Raw genomic sequence first — 17,787 nt, 5'->3', positions numbered from 1 at the left:
ACAGGGATGGAGAGAGAATCCCCAGCAGGATCTGCACTGTCAGCACAGAGTCCAGATGCGGGGTTCAGACCAACAAACTGCGAGATCATGACCTGAGCCAAAGTCTGACGCCTAACCGACTGAGCCACCCAGGCGCCCTTGTGATATGCAACTCTTAAAAAATAAACAAACCAACAAACAAAAAACAAAGGCTGTTTTATATCGTGTCTCTGAGTGTAACAATAATTTCTATTTCCAAAATTTAAAGCCACTTTCTTGACATAACAATGGTCTACTTCCTTTTGGATGTCTTGTTAAATAAACCTCAGTCACCAAAAACAGGCTTCCCATATGCAAAGAGCTTTGTAAGATGTATGCCTATGTTATAGACGGAAACAGCAGCTTAATTTCGTTGTTTTAAACGAAATCAGTTAAATTAAGTGGAATAACCATTGATTTGTTGTGTTATTTTATGACTTCATTTGTAACTATTTATTGGTTTACCTAATATCGCTGAAGTGGAATTCACCTATTGGCAGAAACTGATCAGATATTTCAAATCAATTTTCTCTGTGAGAAATAAAAGCTGTTTGTATATTTCCCTATTTGAAATGAAACAAATCGAGACAGGAAAACCTTCTGTTTTTAGGCAAAGGAGAGTTCCCAAGGTGATGTAAGTTTTCAAGAGTATGAGCCAGGAGATGAAAAACAGCAGAGGGGGAGGCTGGCATTTGATATCTCTTTTCTCCTTGACAGAGGGTTTCTTGATTTTTTAATGTTTATTTATTTTGAGAGAGAGACAGAGAGAGCAAGAGTGGGAGAGGGGCAGAGAGAGAGAAAGAGAGAGAGAGGGAGAGAGAGAGAGAGAGAGAGAGAGAGAGAGAGAATTCCAAGCAGGCTCCATGCTGTGAGTTCAGAGCCCAATGTGGGGCGCCTGGGTGGCTCAGTCGGTTAAGTGTCTGACTTCAGCTCAGGTCATGATCTCACGGTCTGTGGGTTCAAGCCCCGAGTTAGGCTCTGTGCTAACAGCTCAGAGCCTGGAGCCTGCTTCGGATTCTGTGTCTCCCTCTCTCTCTGCCCCTCACCCCCCACTCACACTCTGTCTCTCTCTGTCTTAAAAATAAATAAACATAAAAAAATAAAAAACCTTACCAGGTTGGGGGGCAGGGCACCTGGGTAACTCGGTTAAGCATCTGATTCTTGATTTCAGCTCAGGTCATGATCTCACGGTTCACGAGTTCCATCCTTGCCTGGGGCTCTGCACTGACAGCGTGCAACCTGCTTGGGATTCTCTCTCTCTCTCTCTCTCTCTCTCTCTCTCTCTCTCCCTCTCTTCCCCTCTCCCTGCCTCTCTCTCGAAGTAAATAAATAAACTTAAAAAAAAATACTCACCTGGTTGTACATTACAGATATTTACATTTAATCACTTGTCAATTATGCCACAACAAGGCTCTTAAAAAAAAGCATAGGCATCTGTATACAAGGCTTCCTTTCCAGAGAGACACCCCAGGCACTGCTTACCTGTGCATTTAGGGCAGGTTGCATTTTCTTCTACCCTGGGTCTCAGCATCTGCAAACAGAAGTTACTTTCTTGTTCTCTTGGAGCATTTCTAATCCCCCTGGAGGCAGCCTCCCACTGAACTGCGAGCCAGCTTGTTTACCTCTTTGCTCTGGTTACAAAGTTGCATGTTCTACCTGTAATCTGCCCAGAAACTGTTGTGTTCAGGGCGCATTTTGAGAAGCCAGTGTTTTACAGAAATGTATACAGCAGAAATTCCTGCCCTGTTATTACCCCTGTGTTTACAGATGAGAGTTAAGTTAATTGATTTACACTGATTTGAATGTAACAGAATACCGAGCCAGGAGCCCCGACTGAGGGGCTGGAAATGCTCCGGGCAGAGCCCCATCTAGGGCACAGGCATCTGGTGACAGACTTGTTTAATCCAGGGGACCTTGGTGATGTGGCCACCTCCGCACCCCTCTGTCACTTCAGTTGTGAGCTGCTACAGTTACATTATATCTTCCTTAAAGCACAGCCACCATGGGACAACTTTTCATAGGTTCTTTAGAGACTATGTTACACTTTTGGGGTTCAGTTTTCAAACCATTAGCCCTGAAGGTAGCATTTTGAAAGGTTTTGTGCTCCAAATTCCACAATAGCGGTTTCATTTGTTTGTTGTTGTTATTCTTTGGCTGTTATGGAACTACACACCAAGTCCTGGGATACCAAACAGAGAAAGAACAAGGCTTTCTTTAAGGAGAACGGGGGTCTCCAGCACACCCTCCTCAAACCCCTGAAGTGGTTTGAAATGTTCCCAAGGCGTCACCATGGAAACACTGAGTTATTTGGAAACCATTTGCAAACCACTTTTCTCCAATGATGCCCAGATCCCATCGTGGGTCAAATCTGGGAACTCAGCTCTCATTCTATAATGGGGATCACTCTGTGCATTCAGAATGTTGGGTTTCCATATTGAAGCCCATCTATAAATTTCTCTTTCTCTTTCTCTCCCTAACAATATTTCTAGTAAATTTCTCTGTCTCTAATATTTCCAAAGGTCAAAAAAAAACAATGATGTTAGGTTTTATTAATCTTAAAATTCTTCCCATTTTGATATTAATGCCTTTCATTTCTTTTATGCCCTCCTTATTTATATCCCCACCTTTCTGTCATTGTAATGGGATGCATTAGACTATAGACTATGCATTGGACTATAGACTAGACTAGGTTGAATAGATTGTCAAGTTCAGGTCAAAAAAGATGATAGTGAAGATTTTCAGAGTCTTTTCATTTATTTACTTATTTATCTATCTATCTATTTATTTATTTATTTATTATTAGAACACAGGTGATACACAGTGTTGCATTAGGTTCATGGGTTCAACATAGTGATTCCACAAGCTTATACATTATGCTATGTGTCCAAGTGTAACTACCAGCTTATCCATTGAGATGATGACACCATTGGCCACATTCCCTATGCTGTGCTTTCTATTCCCCCATTTACCCACTTTACTGCATAACCGGAAGTCTGTATCCCACTGGCACTCACTCATTTTACCCATCCCCCCCCCCTTCTCTGACAACCATCAACTTGTTCTCTGTATTTATAGTCTTTTCATTTTTTTTTTAGTTTTGTTTATTTATTTTGAGAGAGAAAGAGCGTAAGCAGGGGAGGGGCAGTGAGAGGGAGAGAGAGAGAATCCCCAGCAGGCCCCGTACTGTCAGCACAGAGCCCGATGTGGGGCTTGAACTTGCAAACCCTGAGATCATGACCTGAGCTGAAATCAGGAGTTGGACGCTTCACCGACTGAGCCACCCAGGCACCTGAATAGTCTTTTCATTTTTTAAAAAGTTCATGTTTATTTGTTGTTGCTGCCACTGCTGATTTTTGGTTTTCCACATTAAACGGCATTCTTTGATGGAGGAGTCATGGGGTTCAGCCTACATGATGGCTTGTTAATTTTTCACCCCTTCAAGAGTATAATGGAAAACACCTGTAATGAGATTATTCTTGCATGCCATAATTTAAAAATTGTCCTTGGAATTTTCTCAACAGTTCTGTGAATTTCATTTGAATAGGTTGGAATTCCTGCATTTTTAATATGTTTATTAGTTTTCTATTTTATACCATTGAAGAAAACTATGGGTTTAGCGTCTTTAATAAATATTCTGGAAAAAAAGTTCTTCTTGAACTATAAATTGTTTTTTCTTTATTTTATTTTAGAGAGAGAGAGAGCATGAGCTGGGAAGAGAGACAGAGGGAAAGAGGCAGAGAATCTTCTGGAACTATAATTTGAAATGAAATGCTGTTATAAATTTGTGGCCTTTAAGCCCAAATGTCCATCGATGGATTAATGGATAAAGAAGATGTGGTATATACACACACACGATGGAGTATTATTCGGCAATCAAAAAGAATGAAATCTTGCCATTTGCAACTACGTGGATGGAACTGGAGGGTATTATGCCAAGTGAAATTAGTTAGAGAAAGACAAAAATCACATGACTTCACTCATATGAGGATTTTAAGAGACAAAACAGATGAACATAAGGGAAGGGAAACAAAAATAATATAAAAACGGGGAGGGGGACAAAACAGAAGAGACTCATAAATATGGAGAACAAACTGAGTGTTGCTGGAGGGGTTGCGGGAGGGGGGATGGGCTAAATGGGTAAGGGGCATTAAGGAATCTACTCCTGAAATCATTGTTTCACTATATGCTAACTAATTTGGATGTAAATTTAAAAAAAATAAAAAATAAAATAAATTATAACCAAACAAGTGAAAAAATAAATAAATAAATGAGTGAATGAAAAAAAAGTTGACGCTTTTAATTATTTGCAATATATATATATATATATATATGAGATTTTTGAAAATTCTAAATATATACTATAACATGGTAGTAGAAACTGAAAGACTACACTGTAATATTTTTAAAACACCCTTATAATAAGCTTCTGTAGATTTTCAATTTTTTTCACAAAGGTAGGTATTTAAAATTTTTCCTAAAACTAAGTTCCTAACTATCACAATATATTAGTTCCATTATATTTGAAATCACAGAGAATGTTTTCACCTCCATGAACTCCTTTCAGTATCAACTAATTTTGATATATTAGTCCAGAAGCATCAATGAGCATGCAGAAAATATTATGAGTTATTTCATTAGACATTTATAAGCATTTACCTTTCAGTTAAGCACTACAAGATTAATTGCTTGCCCTTAGGATGTTTTATGTTTTATTGCAAAGATAAATAACTTGGTCGAATTTACACAGCTACTAAGTGTCAGAGCTAATGATAAAACACAGGATTCGGAATTCACTTTATTACATTTTTGGATATATCTGACTGGAAACCGGGACACGCATAACATTTAAAATAATTTTCCACCCAGAATACAGGGTAATTGAATATAATGTCAATGATATAGTCAGAAGTATAGGTATAGGCTTGTTATTTTGTGTATTAGCCACACACACACACACACACACACACACACACACACGACATAAAAGCTAGTGAATTTCTGCACAGTCATTGTATTTCCTGTAACAGACAATGGAATGTGTTCTCCTCATCTGCTACCCTGGGGTTAAGGTGTCTATTTGCATCTGGCTACAGGATACTACGTGCACTCTTTATGGTCCTTTTGTAATCAAGTCTGTGACAATATCTGTCCAGCCAGACTCCCCTGATCAACAACCTCATTTTTATTCTTCTCATTCACAAGAATTTGAAGGAAGTCCATGAATTCTCCCTGGAGTTCACCATCAGCAAAACTTCAAAAACGCAGGAAAGAATGGCTGGCAAGGATGACAGTCTGAAGACAGATCACAGAATCCTCTTTTCAAGTTACAAAACAAAGATCAAAATAGTACACAAAAACAAGTAAGCCAAGGTTTGAAAAAAAGAAAAAGAAAAAAATCTGGCAAAGGAATAAATGTCGGTTGTAGTATGGAATACTATGTATGCAATAAAAATTTAAATCTACCCTGCATTCAAAAATACAGATGACTTTCATAAACACATGCTGAGCAAAAACCCTAGACCACTCAAAAATGTGTATGCTATGATTCCATTTATCAAATGTAGAAAACAAATCAAATTACTCCATGTTCTATCTGCCTTGTGAGAGCGATAAGGATGGGCAGCAAACAAAGAAAAAACGTCAAGGGATCTTTCCGGATGCCAGGAGTCATCTGATTCTTTTTCTGAGTGTTGTTTATATGAGTGGGTTCATAGCGGAAAAACTTCATGGGGCCGTGTGCACGTTTCATACATGTATCACTTCAGTAAGATGTTTTTAAGGTGAAATGGCTTTAGTTTGGCAGGTCAATAGATTAATTTTCCTTTTCTTTAAGAATGTGTTTTTTAATAGTTTTTTAAATTAATTTTAGTTTTCCCTTTAAGAATTTCTTTTTTTTTTCTTAATTTTTTTAATGTTTATTTTTGAGAGAGACAGAGTGTGCGTGGGAGGGGGCAGAGAGAGAGAGGGAGACCCAGAATCCGAAGCGGCTCCCGGCTCTGAGCTGTCAGCATAGAGCCCCACCCGGGGCTCAACTAGGAAGGAATGGCAAGCTCATGACCTAAACCGAAGTCGGACGCTTAACCGACTGAGCCAAGCAGGTGCCCCATGTTTTTGTTTTGTTTTGGGTTTTTTTGTTTTAAGTAAGAAGGAAACAAGAAAATACCTTCTCAAGTACCAACCAAAGGGAGAAATACACTTAATGTCATAAGCTTCAAAATAAGGGCATTTTGGAGCGCCTGAGTGACTGAGTCAGCAAAGTGTCCGACTCTTAATTTCAGCTAAGGTCATGATCTCACGGTTCACGAGTTTGAGCCCCGCATTGGGCTCTGCACTGACAGTGTGGAGCCTGCTTGGAATTCTCTATCTCTCCCTCTCTCTCTGTTCCTCCCCGACTTGTGCTATCTCTCTCTCAAAATAAATAAATATACTTAAAATATTTTTTTTAAATAAATGAAATAAGGGCGTTTCATTTTCCACTCTCTTTCCTTTCCTCAGATTTTATAAATGTTTGTGTACCATGAATACCTGATCTTTATAATACAGCAGAGAAATATTCCTAAAGACGACATCTTAGGAAATGAAATGGAAAAACCAAAGACATTTCCTCACGGGGGGCACTAGGGATGTGCGAGCGCATAGGCTGTTCCTCTAATATCTTAATCTGTCTTAGGGATACCAGTGGAATCAATCAGAGAAGGGCAAACATTTATCACGCAGTGAATCTATTCCTATTCCAGATGATATAGCTGGAAATGCAGAAGAAGCAACAATAACATGAATACAAGGATTTTTAAAAGTGCTTAAGGCAATAGAAAATAAAGATCATTTCTGCGTAGAGCTATTAAAGAATAAAACATGGTAGCAGAGACAATTTCATCTAAAATAGCCAAAAATTAGGAGAAGGAGGAGGGAGGAAGAGAGGCTGGGAGGAGACAATAACAAATTCAGGCATAAACTTAAGAAGAAATGTGTGAGGACCACACGAGGAAAACCCCAAGCATCCCTGAACAACACGACCATAGACGTGAACAAATAGAACAAATAGGAAGATACCTCTGTCCTTTGATAGAATGACCCAGTATCATGTAGGTGTCAGCTTTCCCTGAGTCACTACTATTTCATGTGATGCAGATAAGATACTAAAAAGGTTATTTTTGGAGTCATAAAGGATGACTTCAATGTTCACATTAAAAAGAAAACAAAGAAAAAACTAAAAGAAACAGAGGTGCACCTGGGTGGCTCAGTCTGTTAAGCTTCCGACTTCAGCTTAGGTGATGATCTCCTGGTCTGTGAGTTCGAGCCCCACATCGAGCTCTGTGCTGACAGCTCAGAGCCTGGAGCCTGCTTCGGATTCTGTGTCTCCCTCTCTCTCTGCCCCCCCCCACCCCGCTCAGGCTCTCATTCTCTCTCTCTCTCTGTCAAAAATGAATGAATATTAAAAAAAAAAAAAAAAAAAAAGACCAGGGGCCCCTGAGTGGCTCAGTTGATTGAGCATCTGACTTCAGCTCGAGTTATAATGTCATGGTTTTTGGGTTCAAACCCCACATCGGGCTCTCTGCTGCCAGCGTGGAGCATGGAGACTGCTTTGGATCCTCTGTCTCCCTCTCTCTCTGCCCCTCCTCTGCTCTCTCTCTCTCTTTCTCTTTCAAAAATAAATAAACATTAAAAATATTTTAAAAAATTAAAAAGGTACAGTACCTTGGTACAACTTGAATACCAAAACCAGGAGTGGAGTTTATCTTAGTGGATTGAACAAAGAAACATGAGTATAGACGTAAGTAGATACAATATTGTAATAAATCACCATCATGGGGCCATCACCTGGTTTCAACTATTATCAGCTCATTGCCAATCTGTTTCCATGTTTTCCTCTTTACTACCCAATTTCCTTCTTTTTATATTCTACGAAGTTAGTATTTATACAACACTCCCACCTCATAGGAAGCACAAAGTTAGAAAGTCATTGTCTCACTTGCTGTGTGAAATATTCCTAACCTGTACCATTCTGGGATAAGGGAAGAAGGGACCATACAGGGGCCATTGGGTACATATGTGTAGGAGAGCCTCATACTCTCCACGTATTCTCCCACAGATCACAAAAGGAAAAGGCTCCCCGTGTGTCACTTACATAGGACAGAATGATAGCACTCGCCTTGAGTTGCAGCACAAGAGAAAATCCGCAACGGTGATCTCGTCAATTCTTGCCAGAAATGATTAACGTGAATCTACATTTTCGGAAACAATCAAAGAAATACAGGTTCGGGGACAATTTACAATGAAAGTGGCCAAGACTCATCGAAAATGTCGAATGTCCTCAAAGAACAAAATCAACTGGTTGGGGTGGGACCGGATGCACAGAGCGTAAGCACACAGGTGCAGGAACTCCAGCTGGGCTCCAGGACCACAGGAGAGGGAGCCACGAAAAGCATTCTGTGGACATCCTGGGAAATTTAAGGGCGGGCTGCTGATTGGGGGATTGGACTGACTTAAAGTTAATTTCTTGGGTGTGGTGTGACAATGGTACTGAAGTTAGAGATGAAGGGGTCTTTTTACCTAGAAAATGCATACAGGGATACTTGAGATTAAGGCAGCATATCATCTGTAACTTATTTTAACATATTTCAGCAAAATGTGTATATATGGAGAGAGATCGAGAGAGAGGGAGAGGTATAAAGGAAAGAATTGCTCTAAGTACAGTATCTTTTATGTATGTTTTATGTATCTACAAATTTTTTCAAAATAGAAAGGTGATATAAGAGAACAATTAAATGTATGTGCATGGAAACCAGAGAGAGAGCAAGCAGGTGAGAGGGAGAGAGAGAATGAGACATGGAGAGAGGGAGGGAGGAAAGGAAGGAGAGAGAGAGAATGAACTGGGGGGAAAAAGACTGATGGGTCTCATGCATCAGGGGTAGGATAATAATGAAGTAGAATTTACTCACCCTTTTGAAACAATATACCTTCTTCCATTGAGCAAAATAGAAAAAGTTGCAAAGGCATGACAAAAAGTAAAATACTCCTCAGAAGCGAAAAACATGATCCAATATGCAAGTGTCAGAGAGGCTGATGAGGAAAATAAAACCCAGAAAAGAGAAAGAAATTTCCAAGAGCCTCAAGTAATGGAAACTCTTTTTTTTTTAAGTTTATTTATTTATTTTGAGAGAGAGAGAGAGGGCGCACACACACACACACACACACACACACAGGCCAGCACCAGCCGGGGAGGGACAGAGAGACAAGGAGATAGAATCAGAAGTAGGCTCCAGGCTCCGAGCGGTCAGCACAGAGCCCGACGCGGGGCTTGAACTCACAAACCGTGAGATCATGACCTGAGCTGCGGTCGGACACTCCACCAACTGAGCCACCCAGGAGCCCCAGGAACAGAAACTCTTAACCATGGTAGACGTTTAAAAGAAAATAAATCTCAAGAATGGAAAACGAACACAAAAACAACAAAAATAAAACTGGCGAAACAATTGAAGGAGATTAAAAAGGAGACTGGAGATACTATTGGTGGCAACGCACACTGGTGCAGCCACTACAGTGGAAACAGAATGGAGGTTCCTCCAAAAGTGAAAAGCAGAAAGTTTCCTCAGAAAGTTAACTACCTTATGATCCAACAATTGCAGTACGAATGCCAAAAGATACATGCACCCCGATGTTTATAGCAGCACTAATGACAATAGCCAAAGTTTGGAGAGAGCCCAAATGTCCATCCGCTGATGAACGGATAAAGAAGATGTGGTTTATATACACGATGGAATATTCAGCCATACAAAAGAATGACATCTTGCCATTTGAAATGACGTGGATGGAGCTAGAGTATTATGTGAAGTGGAATGAGCCAATCAGAGAAAGACAAATACCATATGACTTCACTCCCATGTGGAATTTAAGAAAGAAAACAAACAAGCAGAGAGAGAGAAAAAAAGGGGGGGGCAAACCAAGAAACAGACTCTTGACTCTACAGAACTGGTGGTTACCAGCGGGGAGGTGGGCAGGATGGGGGGCGGGGGTTGAGTGAAATAGATGATGGGGATTGAGGAGTCCACCTGCGATGGAAGTGTTGAATCACCGAATTCTACACCTAAAACTAACATCGCATCGTACGTTCACTAAGTGGAATTTAAGTAAGACATTAAAGGATACTGGAGAAATAAGGATGACAGAGAAATACGAACATAATTTCAAAACTCAAAACAGAGTTAATTAGACACAAACAGAGCAGATTTAGGAAAGATAAGAAGAGCTTCTAAAAGGAATTAACTCTGCAGGCACCTTGATTTTGGACTTCTGATCTCCACAAGTGTTAGAGAATAAAACTATTTTATTTGTTTTGTTTTATTTTATATTATTTTATTTTATCTTATCTTATTTTACTTTATTTTATTTTATCTTACTTTATTTTATTTTATTTTATTTTATCTTATTTTACTTTCTTTTCTTTTTCTTTTCTTTTCTTTTCTTTTCTTTTCTTTTCTTTTCTTTTCTTTTCTTTCCTTTTTAAGTTTTGAAGCCAACCAGAAAATATTAACAAGTTTCATAATACAGTTGTCCCCTGCTTCTTATTTGTGGGGAATACATTCCAAGATCCCTAGTAGATTCCTGAAACTATAAGAGTATGGAACCCTATATACACCATGCTTTTTTTTTCCCTATACACACATACCTAAGATAATGTTTAATTGATAAACTGGTCACAGTAAGGGTTAGCAACAACAGATAATTATAAAATAGAACGATTATAACAATATGTTATAATAAAAAATTATGTGAATGTGGTCTCTTTCTCTCTCCAAATCTTACTGTCCTGTGTTCACCCTTCTTGGGATGATGTAAGAAGATATAATTCCCCCGTGGTGGGGATGAGGCGAGGTGAATGATGTGGGCATCATGACTTGGGGGCGGACAACCTTTTGAGGAATCCTCCTGAAGACGGTCCTCTTGCCTCTGACCACGTGGACTAGGGGGTAACTGAAACCTTGGGAAGCAAAACTTCAGATAAGGGGGGGGGACTACTTTACTCTGTTTAGTAGAGAATTTGAAACAAACCTAGCTTTGTAGCAGTAATGAAACGTGGCATATCTATTTGGAAAAGAATTTTGAAAATCCATTGAAATGTAAGATTTCCATGAGACATTAATTCCAGAACTGTTTCTATCAGAGGCAAATTTCCATCTCTCTGCATATTTATTGGGTGCTATAATAGCATAGACAGTAAACAAACTTGATGTCCATTATTAAAAGGCTTGCTAAATGAACTGATTGATTAAAATACAGAGTACTTCCCAGAAGTTGAAACGACTGACACCTACATGTACTAACATATATTTAAAGATACTGTTGAATGAAAACCTAGTAAAGGTAGCCTTATAAACATGATAGAATATTCACTCAATGTAATAAAGTTGGCAAAAAAACATTAAATATTTGTAAGGGTACATATATATGATGGAAGTAAATAAGATGCAGAAGGGATAAACATCAAACTGCTAATAGTGTTATTTCTGGGAATCAGAGGGGGAGGCTGAGAAGAAAGGACTGTTGTTCATCAACAGCACTTAATTCTGTTCTGAATGCTTATGTTTTCAAGAATTCATTAACCACGGATTACCATTTTTAAATCTACTATTGCCATTCTGATCAGTAAATGATGGATAATAGAGAGAACCCACAAAATGGACTATAGAAAATTCATTTAGGATAATTCTCTTAATACGAAGACAGTGTTAAATCTACAGATGGAATGAGCACAAGGAAAAATCACCCCCCCCCCAAAAAAAAAAAAACCTGCGAGTACTATTCAAATAATTTAATTTCAAAATTACAGGAATAATTCTTCAGGCAACCAGACCAAAAGAGAAAGCTACATATAAAATAGAATCAATGCCCAGATTTCTCCAAGCAATTTTTAACATGAGAAGAAAATCTAGCCAGATATTAAATATAAGTTTGACCCACATTTTATACCCAACCAGCATAACAAAGGCACAGATATTCTCAAATGTTCAAAACGGAACAGAACATGAGAACTTGGGTGGCTCAGGTGGTTAAGCGTCTGACTCTTGATTTTGGCTCAGGTCGTGATCTCACAATTGGTAAGAAAGAGCCCCGAGTCAGGTCGGTGCTGATACTGTGGAGACTGATTGGGATTCTTTCTCCCCTTCTCTCTCTGCCCCTCCACTGCTCATTCTCTCCCTCTCAAAAAATAAAAATAAATAAACATAAAAAAACAGAACCAAACCAATATACAAAAAAAAAAAAAAAGTTTGGGGGAAAATAAGTTACAGACCTTTTAAAAAATTCAATGAATAGGGGCGCCTGGGTGGCTCAGTCGGTTGAGCGTGCGACTTCCGCTCAGGTCATGATCTCGCAGTCGGGGAGTTCAAGCCCTGTGTCAGGCTCTGTGCTGACAGCTCAGAGCCTGCAGCCTGCTGCAGATTCTGTGTGTGTGTGTGTGTGTGTGTGTGTGTGTGTGTGTCTGCTCCTCTCCCGCTCACACTCTATCTCTCTCAAAATTAAATAAACATTAAAACGTTTTTTAAAATATTAAAAACTAAATAATCCAACAAATAAATCCGACTAAACTACATAAAATTTAAGAAAAATTTAACCACTGTGCTTGGCTATCCTCCCTGCCCTTAACAGCATGCAAACCATTTCACAGTTGTGCCTACCTCCCTCCGGTTTATTCTCTGTCTCTCCGTCTCCTTCTGTTCTAGTTCTCTCTCTCTCTGTGTAAGGGTCCCTTTCCCTCCATTCCAGCTCTGTTCCTTCCAAAGTTCAAAAGGCAATTTTTTCAGTTTCTACTATATAATATTCACATCTGTCTTCCGACATAACAAATTTCCGTCTGATCACTGTTCCCCATTTTTATTGCTTTCAAATATTTTTGTTAACAAAGGATGATTACCTAGACAGTGTATTTTTGTGATGAAGACACATTTGATAGTCATTCACATCCCTTCACTCTTACTTCAGTCCATTTTCTTTTGTCAGAATAAATTAAAAAGAAATTTAACAGATTCTATTGAAATCAATATTCAGTGGGATCCTCACTCTATTCTCTGAAATATGTGACTCATTCTAATGAGAGGTTTCGGGAAAGGTATTCACCCAAAATTAATGATGATTGTTTCTGATGTTAGTTCAGGTCTTTAAACTTAGCAGGTAACATTAAGACAAATTTAAAATGTCAATAATATAAAAAATGTGGTGGAGCCTGAGTGGCTCAGTCCTGATCTGAGCTCAGGTCATGGTCTCGTGGTTCATGAGTTCGATCCCCATGTTGGGCTCTGTGCTGACAGTGTGGAGCTGGCTTGGGATTCTGTCTCTCTCCCTCTCTCTCAAAATAAATGAATCAACTTTAAAAAATAAAATCATAAATAATAATAATAATATATAAATGTACATTGTTGAGGGGCTCAGTTGGTAAAGCATCCAGATTCCACTCAGCTCATGATCTCGGTTTGTGAGTTCAAGTCCTGCATCAGGCTCTGTACTGATAGCTCAGAGCCTAGCACCTCCTCCGGATTCTGTATTTCCCTCTCTCTCTGCCCCTCTGCTCGCACTCTGTCTGTCTCTCTCAAAAATAAATATAAAAAAAGGTTTTAAAAAGATTATTAAAAATGTACTTCGCTGAAGTAAAAGCTCTAAGGGTGTCTGACATAGCATTTTGTTTAATGAAGATTTATTGTGTCAATTATGAATTTTCTACTACGTATTAGGCTTTAGGGAAAAATTGACAAAGACTCATCCCATAGAGCAAGGAGAGAGTGAGACATACATGAAAGAGAAGTAAACAAAACATGAAAAACTTCTGTAAGTACTAAGGAAGAAATAAAGATAGAATGAGATTAGAGGATAATTCAGATCAGCTCTATGGACTCCATATAGCTCAGAAACAGGTCAGAGAGGGAGTCTTCTCTGTGAAGAAGATTCCAGGCAAAACAGAGTCTGTGCTGAAGGCCTGAGACTCAGAGGTCTGAAGGTGTGGGAAAGATAGGAGGTTTCCAATGTTATCAGAACTTGGCTCTCCTATGGTTTTCGAAAGAAAAATGGGTTTTATTAGAAACGCAAGGAGAAGCCATCGGCATACACTAAACAACCAATGAGCAAACACAAGAGTTAACACATCACTGTGCTCTCTGGAGAAAATCTTGGTGGCTTCTGTAATAGAATCTGGGCGAACAGTTGGGAGGTCACCTTGGAAGTGCGGGTGAGCAGAGGTGGTCCAGATAAATCTGGTCAAAGTGGTGTCAGAGCAAAGGAGGCAAGCTTGGGACTAGCCTGAAGGTAAGAAAGCCAGTAAAGCAGGGAGGGGAAAAGGAGGACTGAGCTTCTCCATCCAGTCTCTGCTTTGAGAAATTATGACACCGAGTACCAAGCTGAGTGACAAACAGATTTAGGAGGGGATCGAGTAAAAACAAGACATTTCGAGAAACTGCAAAGGGCCAGAAACTCGGGGAAACTCCAACTCATTGCAGTGTCTGAACCTCTAGAAGGAGGGCAGGAAGGACTGACCGACAGCCGCTATGCTCAGAAACGGGGGATTCTGTCTGTGGCCTCACTTCTACATGTCGTTTCTCACTGGTTTTAAATGGGGGCCACGACGGACTGGGTTCAGGCACAGCCTTTCGATCTTTCTTTCTATCTTTCCATGATTTCACAGAACCTTTCAGGAATAGACTCGATGGATTTTTTTTTCTTTTCTTTGTTTTTTTAATGTTTATTTTATTTCTGAGGGAGACAGAGAGAAACAGAGCATGAATGGGGGAATGGCAGAAAGTGAGGGAGACCCAGAATCCGAAGCAGGCTCCGGGCTCTGAGCTGTCAGCACGGAGCCCTATGGGGGGCTTGAACTCACAAACTGTGAGGTCATGACCTGAGCCGAAGCCGGGCGCTTAACCGACTGAGCCACCCAGGTGCCGCAGAATTTTCCTTTAGCTAATTATTTTGACTAATGGATGAGGCCTCAACCAAGTCAGGCACAGAGTCTGGCCAACAAGGAGACTGAGAACACCCAGCCAGTTTGCGTCTCCCTGCAAGGATTAACCAGCAGCAAAAAGTGTGCGAGCTCAGCTTTGCGTCACGGGCTACCCTTGGAATGTGAAAGGGAAATGATGCCTATCCATTCATGAAAACTCATTTATTTCATGGTACATTCTGAAATAGCCTTCTTTCCCTCCCTGACAGTTTCTGATGGTTAGAATGTAGTTTCATTTTCTTTTTGGAGTTCCTGTGAAACACACCAAGTCCCTGGGGGAGGCCTCTTTACCTTCACAATCTGTTCCTGGAAGATGTAAAGTCCTAGAAGTGATGCCTATAAAATGGAAATGTATTTTTTCCCAGGGCCCTTCCTCTCTGAAATATATCTGGCTAGATGTATTAAGAGTAATAAAATTTTTATAGTTTTGCCCTAATGACATCACAGATAGATAAATACTTCTAAATAGTAGTCAGAGATATACCAGACTGATATATAATGGTATTTGTTTCATTCTTATTACATTAGCTCAATAATTAGGAACTACATCGCTTACTAACAAGGAATGAATATTGCCTACACAGTATGATTTCAATTTTATAATAAAATATATCTATGTACATATATCTATAGAAAGAAAGGGCTTTAGGAAATGCATCAAAATGCTGACATTAGTTCCAGGTTGGTGGAATTTTATATGATTTTTTGTCGATACTGGCCTGTTGTCCAAATTTCAGTAAATAGCATGCAGTGTTTCACATTAAGAACTATAAAAGCTATACCCACGGAATATTTTGCAGTAAGAATGTAAATATGTAAAAGTAATAAAATAGTGAATCAAAATCGTAAGGGCGCACATTCGGACTAATCCCACAATCCAGGTGAACTTGGAAAATGATCACTTAGTCCGGAGGAAATGAGGACAAAGTGAAGCCAGACGTTGCCTATGAGAGAAAATAGTAGGAGCTTCCGAACTCCTCATGAAGAGGCAGGTGTTTGAAGATACCAAAGGTGTTGGAGGGTACAGACGTGTCCAATGGAATATAGAACCCCACTGGCCAAAAACCTGAGAAGATAAACCCTGTGTCTGTGTACCTTCCTACTTGGGTTTATTTATTTATTTTTTTAAGTTTTATTTATTTTGAAAAAGAGAGAGAGAGGACACGAGTAGGGGAGGGACAGAGAGGAGAGACAGAATCCCAAGCAGGCTCTACACCGTCCGTGCAGAGTCCAATGCGGGGCTCGAACTCACGAACCGTGAGATCACGACCTGAGTCGAGGTCAAGAGTCAGTCGCTTAATGGACTGGGTCACCCAGGCACGCAGTATTGCTCCTTAGATTTAACATCTGCCTCACTCTAATTCCCAAATCATGTTTCCCAGACAGTGAAATCTACTGGTTTTCCCCTAAAGGATTTGGTCTCAATGCCATCTCATTAGGCGTATCAGGTGTCTCCCTGTATTTTCTTTCTCTTCCTTTGCACTTAAATTAATGGAATCCACATGGCACATACATTGTAACACGTCGTGCTAAAACACTTCGAGCATTTCTTTAAATTTTCTGGATTGAATTTTTACACCTTGTAAAGTAATACTCTTCAAACATTTTCATGTGGAAAGCCTAGTCTTTTTACGCTTGCTTTGAATATCTCTAATGGCCACGATGCTAGGGGACAAATTTTAATTTCAGCCAACGCAGCACAAAGGTAGAGGTGTTGTTCACAAACTACTGAAGAAGTGCCCTTCCCCCTCATGCTGGCTGCCTTCCACCCTGCTCCGTCCCTGTAAAAGAGAATCTGGGAGTCAGCACTCTCGGGGACACTGTTGTAGTTTGGGGTAGTTTATTTTAGCTCCTAGAAATTTCCAGATACTTGATTTCTTGTCATGCATTGCATGTAACATTCAACCAGGACTCTGCTTACCTGGAATCTTGCTGTTGGTAGCAATAGTCAGCAGGGACTATTCTAGACAACCCGCTAAAGTAAAATAAACAAACACGAACCCAAGAAGTCCTGTATTTTTCCCTGGAGACTTTATGAAACAGTATGGGTGGTTAACCGCAGGTATGTGTGAGACATCGGCATTCATTTCCCTCTCTACCTCAATAAAGAGGTCAAACAAACTTTTCTCTGGGAAAAACACTAGGTCCAATAAGGGCTTCTTTTCAAATTGCTGGGTTGTGGAGCCTCTGAGTGACTCAGTCGGTTAAGCGCCAGACTCCTGATTTCAACTCAGGTCATGATCTCAGGGTTCATGAGTTTGAGCCTTGTGCTGGGCTCTGCACTGACAGTGTGGAGCCTGCTTGGGATTCTCTCTCTCTCCTCCTCTCTTCTGCCCCTCTTCCGCTCATGTGCATACATCCTCTCTCTCTCTCAAAATAAAAAATTAAAATAAGATAAAATAAAATAGAATAAAATAAAATAAAATAAAATAATAAAATACTTCTGTGTACCTCACACTTTAGACCAGACTTCATCTGCTGTTGGCTGTTCACTGTTTTTGCATTACAAACAAAACAAAACAAACACAAACAAAAGCCAAAATAAAGGAAACAATCTGTTTCTGTCTGCAGTTTCCCAGTTCTTTCCTTGGCCGGAGTGACTAACTTCCCACGTTAGGTCTGTAGGGACAGTCAATGCCTATAATATAGGAGGCGAAAGTTGCACCCTTTCTGCCTCAGTTTCGACTGGATTTCTAAGACAGTCGATACAAAGGACGTCTCCAGAACAAAATGAGGCATGAGACCACCATGCAGGACTAGAAACCAAAGGACTAAAACTGGCT

The sequence above is a fragment of the Lynx rufus genome, unplaced genomic scaffold, assembly GCF_022079265.1.
Source record: "Lynx rufus isolate CCGP_SWC_20201006 ecotype Redwood Valley unplaced genomic scaffold, mLynRuf1.p SCAF_4, whole genome shotgun sequence".
Lineage (NCBI taxonomy): Eukaryota > Metazoa > Chordata > Mammalia > Carnivora > Felidae > Lynx > Lynx rufus.
The sequence above is the reverse complement of the archived record's forward strand: the minus strand, read 5'-3'. Positions refer to the sequence as shown.